This window comes from Heptranchias perlo, chromosome 8 (genome assembly GCF_035084215.1).
Source record: "Heptranchias perlo isolate sHepPer1 chromosome 8, sHepPer1.hap1, whole genome shotgun sequence".
Taxonomy (NCBI): Eukaryota; Metazoa; Chordata; class Chondrichthyes; order Hexanchiformes; family Hexanchidae; genus Heptranchias; species Heptranchias perlo.
The window spans coordinates 35,484,908-35,500,301 of NC_090332.1; the positions used below are offsets into that span (position 1 = coordinate 35,484,908).

General features: G+C 47.8%; 1 long non-coding RNA gene across 1 annotated transcript in view; it reads right to left on the reverse strand.

Moving 5' to 3' along the window:
* Positions 1 to 4,422: 4,422 nt before the first annotated feature.
* LOC137324550 (uncharacterized) overlaps positions 4,423 to 15,394 on the reverse strand; it is a 31,405-nt gene continuing 20,433 nt past the window's right edge. The window contains exons 2-5 of the long non-coding RNA XR_010963661.1: positions 13,107 to 13,275; positions 9,528 to 9,680; positions 5,945 to 6,135; positions 4,423 to 5,840 (exon numbers count right to left, since the gene is read on the reverse strand). This is a non-coding gene — a long non-coding RNA (uncharacterized lncRNA). The remainder of the gene's footprint in view (positions 5,841 to 5,944; positions 6,136 to 9,527; positions 9,681 to 13,106; positions 13,276 to 15,394) is intronic.

The following is a 15,394-nucleotide window of genomic DNA, read 5'->3' on the forward strand; positions in this document are numbered from 1 at the left end:
ATTGAATAAAGGTTGCGCACTACTAAATCCCATATCCTCCAATCTGCATGCCAGTCCTCACCAATGTGCCGATCTGAGTCTGTACCAGGCCTGCAAGAGTGTGTACACCAAGGTTCTCTGCTGATGCACTGGAGGCCTTGGTGCAAGAGGTGGACAGAAGGAAGAGCATCCTATATCCGTGGGGGGAGGGGGGGAATGCAAGAGGCCCTCCAGACATAAGCCCAAAAGGCAGTGGGTGGCAGCGGGGGACGAAGTCAATGCCAGGCGCACAGCACCACGAACATGGATGCAGTGCAGGAAGAAATTCAATGCTTTTACATGAATGGTCAAGGTGAGTGAGGTCAACTGTCAAGTGGCATCTCCTACCAACAGCACCACTAGCCACATCCACTGCTCCACACACTACACCCCCATCAGTACTCAACTCTGCCAATCAGATGCCTCCTCTCACCCCTACACATTACCACTGTTGCAAGCAACCCACCCACGACTCACAGGCCACAGACACTGGCAGCTATTCAACCATGACAGGCACATCACCCAGGCACACGTGCCGCTTTGTTGCAGGAGAAGGTGGCGCATAACAGGAGACAGCAAGTGGCAGTGGCATTCAGCCCCTCGAGCCTGTTCTGCCATTCAGTGAGATCATGGTTGATCTGTGACCTAACTCCATATACCCACCTTAGCCCCATATCCCTTAATACTCTTGGTTCACAGAAATCTATCAATCTCAGATTTAGAATTCACAATTGAGCTAGCATCAACTGCCGCTTGCAGAAGAGCGTTCCAAAAGTCTGCTGTCTGCACAGAGTCTGAACGGAGATCAGACATTGCACACGTAAAACACAGATGCAGGTCCCGCCCCTATGTTTACGCACTGATGAGATATGTTAAAACATTGAATAAAGGTTGCGCACTACTAAATCCCACATCCTGTAATCTGCATGCCACCCCTTGCGTTTAGAAGCGTTTCCTAACTTCACTCCTGCACATCCTGGCTCTAAGTGTTAGGCTATGTCCCCACGTCCTAGTATTCTAGCCCAGGAGACCTCCAAAAACAGTTACAAAGGCATAAGCAGCCAGAGCAATAATCCAGCTGTAATAATCACTAACCTGTAAAACCTGCATGGTCCCTTTAAATAGCACTGGTAGGGGTCCTCCAGGCACTATAAGACATGTTCAGATGGTCATAGTCAAGACTGCGCGTTGAGTTGAGCGTAAAGTGCCAAAATGGTGTCTATCACTTTAAATCAGCGTTGCACACTGATTGTATCCATTTTCTCCTTACTTTACATTGTGCCGGCATTCGGTATTTGCACATGTGTTACTATCTATACCAAAGATGGCATCCGGCGCACATCACGCTGGAAGCATGCGTGCGCAGCCAAGACACCATCTTGGCACTTCGGGAGGCCGCGTAGCACCGAAACAATGGGCGCTACACGGCCCAATTCCTAGCCCTTGTTCTCTTAAGTGTATAGTTTTACAGCCCACACATATCATCATGTTTCCAGAGCTGATTTATAGCCCATGTCTCACATTTGCAAATGATGATTTTTTCTTGTCAATTGATCAGACTAACACCCCATTATTTACTAAATATTAGATTCTAGCCAGCATAAATGCTATTTCAAGTATTTTAAACTGTCCTATCATTGTATATGTATAATAGCAGTTTTAATGCTAGTGATGATTAATAATATCACTAACTATGTGCATGTTTGTATGTATTGGCAGACCAGATCTTGTAACACAGTATTGATTAAACAGGTGTCCAAGAATTCTCATAAGAATGTAAGAACATAAGAAATAGGAGCAGGAGAAGGCCATACGGCCCCTCGAGCCTGCTCTGCCATTCAATAAGATCATGGCTGATCTTTGACCTTAACTCCACTTTCCCGCCCGATCCCCATATCCCTTGATTCCCTTAGAGTCCAAAAATCTATCTATCTCAGACTTGAATATACTTAATGACTCAGCATCCACAGCTCTCTGGGGTAGGGAATTCTAAAGATTCATAACTCTCTGAGTGAAGAAATGTCTCCTCATCTCAGTCCTAAATGTCCGACCCCTTATCCTGAGACTTTGGCCCCAAGTTCTAGACTCTCCAGCCAGGGGAAACAACCTCTCAGCACTTTTCTCAGCCAAGCCCTCTCAGAATTTCAATGAGATCACCTCTCATTCTTCTAAACTCCAGAGAGTATAGGCCCATTCCACTCAATCTCTCCTCATAGGACAACCCCCTCATCCCAGGAATCAATCTAGTGAACCTTCGTTGCAATGCCTCTAAGGCAAGAATATCCTTCCTTAGGTAAGGAGACCAGAACTGTACACAGTACTCCAGGTGTGGTCTCACCAAAGCTCTGTACAATTGCAGCAAGACTTTCTTGTACTCCAACTCTCTTGCAATAAAGGCCAGCATACCATTTGCCTTCCTTATTGCTTGCTGTATGTTCATGTTAACTTTTTGTGTTTCGTGTAGAAGGACACCCAAATCCCTCTGAACACCAACATTTAATAGTTTCTCACCATCTAAAAAATATTCTGTTTTTCTATTCTTCCTACCAAACTGAATAACTTCACATTTCCTCACATTATACTCCATCTGCCACCTTCTTGCCCATTCACGTTACCTGTCTAAATCCCTTTGCAGATTCTTGGGGCACAATTTTAAAAGAAAAGTGCGGTGTGTTGGGGACAAAGAAAATTGGGTTTTTGAGCAGAAATGCCAGCTCCAACACGTCGAAGAACGCACACGACCCAGAGGCATTTGGGTGCGCATGCCGTTCCCGAACACGGAAGTCCTGCCGGCAATTAAAGCCGACGGGACGATATTTAAAGCAGCAATCCAAGTACTTAAAGTACAGGAAATGTACATAAATCTAATTAATAATGAAGGCAAGTGATTTCAATGCTGCCTCAACGTGTTTCCCGTGCTGTGTGAAGCATGGCATGGGAAAGTAGTTGGGTTTCAGCCGGTAGCCATTTGGACATTTAAATCCCTGTGCGGCAGATGGGGATAAAAGATCAGTTATTGCAGCAGGGCACTCATTTCTCTCAGACAAACTTTTGGCTGGGAGGTCCTTGTGCTTAGACTGAAAATTCTTGGTTTTGACTCAGAATTGTTCCATTTACACATATTTACCAACTTTTTGGACCCCCTCAAACTGACACCATCAGGATGGTGGGGGCGCGATGGCTGCATTCACCAGAACATTCGAGGACGAGGACATCACCATCCTCACCAGGCACGACGTGCACTTCCACCACTTGTAGCTCCACATCACAGTGCTGTGCCACAGGCACCTGCACAAGAGCGGAGGGAGGAACAACAGAAGGACCAACGTCGCAGGAGGCACTACCCTTCTGAGAGGGTCTACAGACTGAGGCTGAGCTTCCTGGACCTCTCTGAGGAGCAGACAACTGCAGCCTTCTTCATGCGGAGCTGCTCCCAGCTGGGCCGAACAGCATCTCATTACCCGTCGCTGTCATAGTCACCACTACCCTCAACTTCTTCACCTCCGGATCATTGGAGGGTGCCACTGGCGACATCGCCGGGGTCTCTCAGCTGCCTGCCCACAAGTGCATTAGACAGGTCACCGACGGTTTGATTCGCAGTGTCTCGCAATACGTCAACTTCTCCATGGACGACTTCAGCCAGACAGAGAGGGCAGTGGGATTCCACTCTGTGGCTGGCTTCCCACGGGTACAGTGTGCAATCGATTGCACCCATATAGCAATCCGAGCACCTCCACATGAGCCAGGACTGTTCATCAACAGAAAGGGTTATCACTCGATGAACACTCAGCTCGTTTGTGACCACCGCAGAAGATTTCTTCACGTGCGTACGAGATTCCATGGCAGCTGAGGGAATCCAACATCCCGGCCCTCTTCCATGCACCAAACACCCTTAAGGGCTGGTTCCTCGGGGACAAGGGATACCCCTTGCACAAGTGGCTGATGACACACCTGAGGAGCCCCATCAGCTGGCTTCCTGGCATGAAGGAGGCTGCAGATGTCTGCGACTACCTGGCGACTCACTCTCAGCCTCCGTATGCACTGCTCCTTAGAGAGGTCCAGGCAGTTCAGCCTCGGTCTGTAGACCCTTTGACAAGGGCACTGACCCCATCAACGGGTAACTGCATCGATACAACGACAGCCACATTGCCACCAGATCGATCATTGAACGTGCGATAGGACTGCTGAAGATGTGATTTCGGTGCCTCAATCGTTCTGGGGGAGCCCTTCAATGCGCACCAGTGAGAGTGGGTTGCATTATAGTAGTGTGTTGCGTCCTGCACAACATGGCGCAACAGAGAGGGGTACCGGTTGATGAGGACCCATGCCCTCATCCAGCATCCACATCTGCAATGAGGAGGAGCAGCAGCAGGAGGTGGAGGAGGACAAACCCATGGGTAAAGCAGTGGTTCACCTGGCTGCTCGTGAGGCCAGTCAGTCACTCATATGTGAACGCTTCTCACATAGTGAGAATAGTCCAGTCCTCACACCACCTGGAAAGAGCAGCGCCAACACCAGCAGCACCACCACCCCCTCCCAACCCCCTGCACAAAACAGTTCTGCAACTACACATACACTCACTGCAAAGTCACTTATTGGGTGGCATCAAGTGTCAACCTTTCATGATGAAGCACATAATAGGGCGTTATCACAAAAGGCAGTCAAGAATGGGCAAGACGTGGCAGTAGTGGTGAGAATGATAACATTTAATGTGACTCTATCAAAAACCAAGTATAAATTAAAAACATGACAGTCTGTCAGTCACCCTTGTGCATACCCTTCGTGATCACAAATCCTTAGCCTTTCTCTTCCTACTGCTTCTACGTGGTGCATCCCCTGTGGCTGCAGCAGACATAGTGGCAGGTTGCTCTTGGCCATGCCTGGATTGCTTAGATGCTTTTAGCTTACGCCTTCTGGGTTTTGGAGCCCATGAGGGCCCCGCCAAAGACTGCTCCACCTGTACCTGTGCAGGGGCAGACTTGGCCACCTGGAGAGGAGGCAGAATTGTGGGTTCTGGTTGAGTGGGGGGGGGCAACGGGTGAGATGTGGGAGCGCTTAGAGTGGCGTCCCCACTTACATGTTTCCTTTCACCATCATCCATCTCCTGGATCAGGCCCACATCACTCCTACCACCCTGCTGGAGAACAGTTTGGAGGACATGTATGATGCCTTGTAAGTCCAGTTGTAAAGTTTCTGACTGCCTGTTTAAGGCTGCAGAATGTTGTTCACTATGAGTCTGAATGGCCATCGCCAGGGCCTGAATGGACTCATTTGTGAGCCATGCTTGAAGCTCAATGGAGGCTAGCCTTCTCTCCATCGCAGACATTCCCGCATTAACCTGCGACACTATCTCAGACATTTCCGCAGTTACATGTGACACTATCTCAGAGATTCCCTCACGTACCTGTGCCACCATTCCACTAATGCAGGAGTTGGATTCCTCCATCCTCTGCGCTGTTGTGGAGAGTATGCATGACACCTGTTCCAGTACCTCACAAATGAGCTGCTGTCCCTCGATCATTCTCCTTTTAAAGGATGGCCCCTGGGGTTCAGCATCTGTGTCCAGCTGAGCAGAGCCCGGAGAGGAGTGCGCCCCCCGACGCGGACTCTCCACAGCTGCCCCTGCCACCAGTGTCTGCTCGTGTTCACTTGTGTGTGGTAACTCACCAGGTGCCAACCAGGTGCCAACTGACTACTAGGACCCACCGAGGTGTGAGTATCTGCGCTAGTGGATGGCTCACTAAGATGTGACGGTGCGCCCTCAGAGGCCGGGAGCTCCTCTGAAGAATCGTCCTCTCCCGTCACTGCGGTCGTTGAACGGCCTGTAAGAGAACAAAAGCAATATTAAGCATCATCACAGATGTGTCATGTTGCGATGAGCATACTGAGGTGTTCAATATGCCAATCATTGTTAACATCAATTCACCTTGTGTATGATGAATGTTAAAGTTGTGTCACCAGACATTTGTGGGGTCCCAGTTACAGCGTCCCCGATGGATAGTCACTTGAGGTGCGGCTGATCTCCAAGGCCTCCTCCTCTGCCTCTGTGAGGACCACTATTTGTTGTGGCCCTCCTCCAGTCCTCGCCCTCTCGCGTGCATTATGCGCTTTCATCTCCTAGAAGGGGAGAAAGTATGAACGGGTGAGTGAGTGAGCAAGCCCAACAAGAGAGGGGGCAGTTCTGGATTTAGTTTTAGGAAATGAAGCCAGGCAGGTGGAAGGAGTAGCGGTGGGAGAGCATTTTGGTGGTAGAAATTATATGCAGTTAGATTTAGCATAGTTATGGAAAAGGACAAAGATAGAACAGGGGTTAAAGTTCTCAATTGGGGAAAGGCCAATTTTACTAAGCTGAAAAGTGATTTAGCAAAAATGGACTGGAAACAGCTACTTGAAGGTAAATCAATGTCAGAGCAGGGGGAGGCATTCAAGGCGGAGATTTAAGGGGTTGAGGGTAAACATGTTCCCACAAAGAAAAAGGGTGGGACTGCCAAATCTAGAGCCCCCTGGATGTCAAGGAGCATACAGGGTAAGATAAGGCAAAAAAGGGAAGCTTATGTCAGACACCGAGAGCTCAATGCTACAGAAAGCCTATAGGAGTATAGAAAGTGCAGGGGTGAAATTAAAAAGGAAATTAGGAAAGCAAAGAGAGGACATGAAAACATATTGGCAAGTAAAATCAAGGAAAACCCAAAAATACATTAAGAGCAAGAGGATAACTAAGGAAAGAGTAGGACCTATTAGAGACCAAAAAGGTAACCTATGTGTGGAGGCAGAAGACATTGTTTTGGTTCTTAATGAATACTTTGCATCTGTCTTCACAAAAGAGAGGGATGATGCAGACATTGTAGTTAAGGAGGAGGAGTGTGAAATATTGGATGGGATAAAAATAGTGAGAGAGGAAGTATTAAGGGGTTTAGCATCTTTGAAAGTAGATAAATCATCAGGCCTGGATGAAATGTATCCCAAGATGTTAAAAGAAGCAAGGGAGGAAATAGCGGAGGCTCTGACCATCATTTTTCAATCTTCCCTGGATACTGGCGTGATGCCAGAGGATTGGAGGACTGCTAACGTTGTACAGTTGTTTAAAAAGGGAGAGAGGGATAGACCAAGTAATTATAGGCCAGCCAGTCCAAGCTCGGTGCTGGGCAAATTATTGGAATCAATTCTGAGGGACAGGATAAACCGTCACTTAGAAAGGCACAGAGTAATCAAGGACAGTCAGCATGGGTTTGTTAAAGGAAGGTCGTGTCTCACTAACTTGATTGAATTTTTTGAGGAGGTAACAAGGAGGGTCGATGAGGGTTGTGCGTTTGATGTAGTCTACATGGATTTTAGCAAGGCTTTTGACAAGGTCCCACATAGCAGACTGGTCAAAAAAATACAAGCTCATGGGATCCAAGGGAAAGTGATAAGTTGGATCCAAAATTGGCTCAGTGACAGGAAGCAAAGGATAATGGTCGATGGGTGTTTTTGTGACTGGAAGGCCATTTCCAGTGTGGTTTCACAGGGCTCAGTATAGGTCACTTGCTTTTTGTGGTATATATTAATGATTTGGACTTAAATGTAGGGGGCATGATTGAGAAGTTTGCAGATGAGACAAAAATTGGCCGTGTGGTTGATAGTAAGGAGAAAAGCTGTAGACTGCAGGAAAATATCAGTGGACTGGTCAGGTGGGCAGAAAAGTGGCAAATGGAATTCAATCCAGAGAAGTGTGAGATAATGCACTTGGGGAGGGCAAACAGGGCAAGGGAATACACAATAAATGGGAGGATATTGAGAGGTGTAGAGGAAGTGAGGGACCTTGGAGTGTATGTCCACAGATCCCTGAAGGTAGCAGGACAGCTAGATAAAGTGGTTAAGACATCTGGGATACTTTCCTTTATTAGCCGAGGCATAGAATATAAGAATAGGGAGCTCATGCTAGAACTGTATAAAACTACTGGTTAGGCCACAGCTTGAGTACTGCATACAGTTCTGGTCACCACATAACAGGAAGGATGTAATTTTGCTAGCGAGGGTACGGAGGAGATTTACGAGCATGTTGCCAGGACTGGAGAATTTTAGCTATGAGGAAAGATTGGATAGGCTGGGGTTGTTTTCTTTGCAACAGAGGAGACTGATTTAATTTAGGTGTACAAAATTATGAGGGGCCTAGATAAAGTGGTTAGGAAGGACCTATTTCCCTTAGCAGAGAGGTCAATAACATAGATTTAAAGTGATTGGTCGAAGGATTAGAGAGGAGCTGAGGAAAAATGTTTTCACCCAGAGGGTGGTGGGGGTCTGGAACTCATTGCCTTCGCTGGCTGATCACTTTACCATCATAGAATCATGGAATCATAGAATATTTACCGCACAGAAGGGGCCATTCGGCCAAACATGTCCGCGCTGGCCAAAAATGAGCCACTCAGCTTAATCTCACTTTCCAGCATTTGGTCCATAGCCTTGTAGGTTATGGCACCTCAGGTGCATATCCAGGTACTTTTTTAACTGTGAAGAGGGTTTCTGCCTCTACCATCCTTTCAGGCAGTGAGTTCCAGAGGAAGTGCTCAGGAAGTGAAGGTAAGTTGAGGATTAGCCTTAAGTGGGTGTGAGGAGTGATGTGATGGAGTAGTCTTGGCAGTGCAGAATGATGTGGGGGGTGGGGTGCGGGGTAGATGTGCGACACGGAATGCAGGAGAATCAGTAAGTGTGGCTGCAGCAGAGGTAGTGGCAGGTTGCTCTTGTTCATGCCCTGACCGATTAGATGCTTTGGGCCTATGCCCTCTGGGTTTCGGTGCCCGTGATGGCCCCTCCAAAGACTGCTCCACCTGCACCTGTGCAGGGGCAGACTCGGCCATCTGGAGAGGAGGCAGCACTGGGGGATACTGGTTGAGAGGGGGGCAACGGGTGAGACATGGGGACACTTTGAGTGGCATTTCCGCTTCCATGTCCCCTTTCACCATCATCCCTCCCAAATCGGGCCCACACCACTCCTACCACTCTGCTGGACGAAGTTTGGAGGACATGTGTGAAGCCTTGTAAGGCCAGTGCTAGTGTATCTGCCTGCCTGTTTAAGGTGGCAGAATGTTGTTCACCCTGAGTCTGAACGGCTGTTTTCAGGACCTGAATGGACTCATCTGTGAGCCGTGCTTGAAGTTCCATGGAGGCTAGCCTTCCCTCCATCACAGACATTCCCGCACTTACCCGGGACACTATCTCAGAGATGCCCTCACGTCCCTGTGACAGTATTTCAGAGATTCCCTCCCGTACCTGTGCCACCATTCCACTCATGCAGGAGTTGGACTCCTCCATCCTCTGCGCTATTGTGGAGAGTGCGCATGGCACCTGTTCCAGCACCTCGCAAATGTGCTGCTGCCCCTCGATCATTCTCCTTTTAAAGGATGGTCCCCAGGGTTCAGCATCTGTGTCCAGCTGAGCAGAGCCTGGAGAGGAGGCTCCCACCGACGCGGACTCTCCACAGCTGCCCCTGCCACCAGTGTCTGCTCGTGCTCACATGTGTGGTAACTCACCATGTGCGACCCCAACTAACTGCGGACTGAGACCCACCGAGGTGTATGTATCTGCGCTGGTGGATGGCTCACTCAGATGCGATGGTGCACCCTCAGAGGCTGGTAGGTCCTCTGAGGAATCACCCTCAGCCATCACAGCGGTCGCTGAAGGCCCTGTAAGAGAACAGAAGGCAATATTAAGCATGATCACAGATGTTGAGGTGCTGAAGATGGCAAGGCATGTTAACATCAATTCATATTGTGTGTGCTGCATGTTAAAGTTCTGTCACCAGATGTTTGTCGAGTGCCAGTCTCGGCGTCCCCGACGGACAGGCGCTCGAGGGTACGGCTCAGCTCCAGCGCCTCCTGCTCCGTTGCAAGAGGATTTGAGTACAGGAGCAAGGATGTCTTACTGCAGTTATGCAGGACCTTGGTGAGACCACACCTGAAGCATTGTGTGCAGTTTTGGTCTCCTTGCCTAAGAAAGGATATACTTGCGATAGAGGGAGTGCAGCGAAGGTTCACCAGACTGATTCCTGGGATGGCAGGACTGTCGCATGGGGAGAGATTGGGTCGACTCGGCCTGTATTCACTTGAGTTTAGAAGAATGAGAGGGGATGTCATTGAAATATATAAAATTCTGACAGGGCTAGACAGACTGGATGCAGGGAGGATGTTTCCCCTGGTTGGGGTGTCCAGAATGAAGGGTCACAGTTTCAGGATACGGGGAAGGACATTTAGGACTGAGATGAGGAGAAATTTCTTCACTCAGAGGGTGGTGAACCCATGGAATCCTCTACCATTGAAGGCTGTGGAGGCCAAGTCACTAAATATATTTAAGAAGGAGCTAGATAGATTTCTAGACACAAAAGGCATGAAGGGGTATGGGGAGAGAGCGGAAATATGGTATTGAGATGGAGGATCAGCCATGATCATATTGAATGGTGGAGCAGGCTCGAAGGGCCGAATGATCTACTCCTGCTCCTATTTTCTATGTTTTTATGTTTCCGCGTCTGAGGACGACTATCTGTTGTGGACCCCCTCCAATCCTCGCCCTCTCCCATGCATTCTGGCCTTTCTTCTCCTATAAAGTGAGTGAGTGATGGTGACATGGCCAACCGATGAATGCATTAGTTTGGTTGCGGCTGACCGTGAAAGAGATGCATCAGAGGGTGAGTATGAGACAGAGCCATGACATTGTATGAGGATTGGGTTGAGTGGTAGTGGTGGGGTAAGTAATGGGGAGGTGAACAAGTGCTGAGGAAATGCAGGTAAGTTGAGGATGAGCTTTGAGTGGGTGTGAGGAGTGATGTGATAGAGTAATGTTAGCAATGCAGAATGAGTTGAGAGGTGGGGGCGGTGATGTGAAGACGGAATGTAGGAGAATGAGTATGTGGATTCACTTTGGCTGACCTAGTTAGGTCACCGAAGCGCTTCCAGCACTGGATCCAGTTGTGGGAGATGTTGCTGCTGCTGGTGACCTCCTCTACCACCTCGAGCCAGGCCTTCTTGGTGGCAGAGGCAGGCCACTTCCTCCTGTCCGTCAGGTAGAAGACATCCCTCCTCCTCCTCACCCCATCCAATAGCACCTGGAGTGAGACATCACTAAATGTAGGAGCAGCCTTTCCCCTGTGCTGCTCCATTATGCTGTTTGGGTTTTTGCTCCAAGAGCAGCCATTGGAGGACTGCCCCTTTAAATAGAGCTCCTCCAGCTGACAGCCTGTGATGGGTGTGCACAGTCTGCCCGCTGCACGGCTTTCAGATGGCAAACCTGAAAGTCACGTTTAGTAGCTCCAATTTACCCGCGATCCTGTGGGGAATGGACAGGTTTTATTGGGCGGGTTACCCACGCTCCCAATCGCCCCCTCCCCCCTGCTGCCATCCCGCCTCCCCACTAATATTGGGCCAAAATATTTGTTTAATGACTCTGCCATTTTCTTATTCCCCATTATAATTTCCCCTGTCTCAGCCTCTAAGGGGCCTATGTTCACTTTTGCTTCTCTTCCTTTTTACATACTTGTGGAAACTTTTACAATCTGTTTTTATATTTCTTGCTAATTTACTCTCATATTCTATTTTCTCCCTCTTTATCAATGGTTTCTAAAAATCTCCCAATCCTCAGGTTTACTATTCTCCTTGGCTACATTGTAAACCTCTTCTTTTAATCTATTACTATCCTTAACTTCTATAATTAGCCATGGATGGATCACTTTTCCCTGGAGTTTTTATTTCTCAATGGAATGTATATTCATTGAGAATTATGAAATATTTCTTCAAATGTTCGCCATTACTTATCTACCGTCATACTTTTTAATCTAATTTTCCAATCTACCATAGCCAACTCGCCCCTCATACCTATGTAATTGGCTTTATTTAAGTTTAATTCTCTAGCTTCAGACTTAAGTATGTTACTCTCGACTCAATGTGAAATTCTATCATATTATGATCACTCTTCTCAAGAGGATCCCTTACTATGAGATTACTAATTAACCCTGTCTCATTACACAGACAAGATCTAAAATAGCCTGTTCCCTGGTTGGGTCCATAACGTACTGTTCTAGGAGACTGTCTTGAATGCATTCTGTCAACTCATCCTCCAAACTACTTTTGCCAATTTGATTTGCCCAGTCTATATGAAGATTAAAGACCCCTACGATTATTGCATTACCTTTGTTACAAGCTCCTCTTATTTTTTGATTAATATTCTGTCCAACAGTTAGGGGGCCTATAAACTACTCCCACAGGTGTTTTTTGCCGCTTGTTATTTCTTATCTCCACCCATACTGATTCTACTTCCTGATCTTCCGCTTCTACTTCCTGAATCCGAGAGGCGGGTCCGTGGTAATATTTAAATGAGGCTCCGTTCCGCAGATTATGGCAGCCATTTTGAATTTAATGATTGGAGGCCAGGTTTCCTAGCAGCTAAAGGGAGGCAGACGATTTCAAATCCAGCAGGTAAGTGCTTTTCCAGTACTGCTTGTGGGCCAAGAGGAGCAGTTGTGCTTCCCCTGGCCCTTCAAGCAAACCTTCTGCCACACTCTCTCCCTCCCCACAATCTGTCTACCCCCCGTCATCTGCCTAGCCCCGCGATCTACCTATCCCAGTGATCTGCCTACCCCGCGATTTGTCTACCCCCCTGTGATGTGTCTACCCCCGCAATCTGCTTACCCCTCCCGCAATCTGTCTACCCCCACTACTACGCCCTGATCTTTCCCTTCTTGCCACTCTCCAAGCCCCCATCCCTCCACCATGCCCCGATCTTTTCTGATTGTCAGGGACCGTCCCCAGGGGTCCCTGGCTGCAGCCTTGTACTGCTGGCTTTCCCACCCGGCCGCCGGCCAGCCTATTAATCTGGCTGGCGGCCAGGCGAGCAACGCAGTAAAAAAAATGAGATCCTGTTGTTAAATTCGGCAGGATGTCCGCGTTGCCGGCATTTCCAGGTTTTCCGGCCGCAAACACACGCCCCCTGCTCTCTCCCCACCCCCCCATAAATATCGGGTCCCTCTAGTCTCTGTTCATCCACGCCCTGCATTGGAAACAGCGGAAATTGCACTGAGCGGTGAACGAACCTCGCCCGCCACTCGTTAGTTATAAACTCACCCACAAACTATTCTCGAGTTTCTGAGCGCCCACTTGCTTCGGTGATGAGCTGCAAAAAAGTTCAGCGTTCTTTCCAGGGCTTCTGTCAGCGGTGTGAACGGGAAAAGGATCTCGCTCTCCCCTCAACCAATCAGCTTGAAGCCGTGCAGTCACAACCAGGAAGTGAAAGCTACAACAATGAATTCCAATGTAATATCAGTTAGAGAAAGTGAAATAAAGAGAGAGTTAATTTAAAAGACAGCGATAAAAGAGACAGAAAGAAAAAATCAATAATGAAAATTTTAAATTTTTTACATTTTTAAAAAAATGTCCAGCAACAATTAATATCGGGAGGAATGAGACTCCACATTTTAAAAGTTAATTTTCAGTGCAAGAGAGGTTGTTTGGCAGTCATTAATACTTAACATACGTTAAAAATTATCTTAGACCTGACATATCTCAGCATACATTTTTCTGGAGAGATTAGTTAGTTTCCAGCTGGGCAGGAGAGCAAGTTTGCACTGGTGCATTCATTCCAGCTGGCTAGATCTCTTTACCGCGAAGCTTTCAGAGAAGCAGGGAATTAGGTAGAGCAATTACCTGATTTGCACGTTTGACTGCGCATTTGTGCGCTCGAAACTTGCTCTTCCATTTTCCTTGAAATAACGGTGAGGCGCTGTTCGGCTCTCTGTTATTTTACGAGCAATTTCTGGGCCAAAGTCTTTTCATTTGAGTATATACTCCCATTCCATGTTTTTTCCCGCAAAATGTATTACCTCACATGTATCCACATCAAAATGCATTTGCCACCTGTCTACCCATTTTGGCAATCTGTCTACGGCCTACTACTTTTGGAGACTCCGTGGTGGTCAGGGACCTGAATAATTGGTGCTAGGTATGAGGGTCACAAAGGTAGTATTAATTTTTGGGGAAGAGAGACCATTGTAGGTTATTTAGAAAATTGGGTCCTTGTTTTACAAATACCGAGCCAGTGAGGACTATTATTTATTTCAATCTGTAAAAGTGCTTTAAAATCATATTATGGTAAATGGGTCAGATCAGCATAATCAACACTAGCAATCAGGAGTGCTTTTGAGTAATGCAGTCAAATTGCTAGATAATTATGTTTTCACGCTCTAAGCGAAGGGTATGTAGTGCAGTGCAGTACTATCATTGCACACTGACATAATCTACTCCCAAATGGTTTATTAAAATAATTGTTTTGACAAAGAGGCTGGTTTAGATAATGATGTCCACAATTCATTTGGTTAAAACATACTCAATACAAGAGGGAGTCATACCTAGCACAAAGGAAGGTGGTAGTGGTTGTTGTAGACCAATCATCTCAGCCCCAGGACATCGCTGCAGGAGTTCCTCAGGGCAATATCCTAGGCCCAACCATCTTCAGCTGCTTCATCAATGACCTTCCCTCCATCAAAAGGTCAGAAGTGGGGATATTCGCTGATGATTGCACAGCGTTCAGTTCCATTTGCAACCCCTCAGATAATGAAACAGTCCGTGCCCGCATGCAGCAAGACCTGGACAACGTCCAGGCATGAGCTGATAAGTGGCAAATAACATTCGCACCAGACAAGTGCCAGGCAATGACCATCTCCAACAAGAGAGAATCTAACCACCTTCCCTTGACATTCAATGGCATTGCCATCGCCGAATCCCCCATCATCAACATCCTGGGGGTCATTGACCAGAAACTTAACTGGATCAGCCATATAAATACTGTGGCTACAAGAGCAGGTCAGAGGCTGGGTATTCTGCAGCAAGTGACTCACCTCCTGACTCCCCAAAGCCTTTCCACCATCTACAAGGCACAAGTCAGGAGTGTGATGGAATACTCTCCACTTGCCTGGATGAGTGCAGCTCCAACAACACTCAAGAAGCTTGACACCATCCAGGACAAAGCAGCCCGCTTGATTAGCACCCCATCCACCACCCTAAACATTTACTACTTCCACCACTGGTGCACTGTGGCTGCAGTGTGTACCATCCACAGGATGCACTGCAGCAATTTGCCAAGGCTTCTTCGACAGCACCTCCCAAACCCGCTATCTCTACCACCTAGAAGGACAAGGGCAGCAGGCACATGGGAACAACACCACCTGCACGTTCCCCTCCAAGTCACACACCATCCCGACTTGGAAATATATTGTCGTTCCTTCATCGTCACTGGGTTAAAATCCTGGAACTCCCTACCTAGCAGCACTGTGGGAGAACCTTCACCACACGGACTGCAGCGGTTCAAGAAGGCGGCTCACCACCACCTTCTCAAGGGCAATTAGGGACGGGCAATA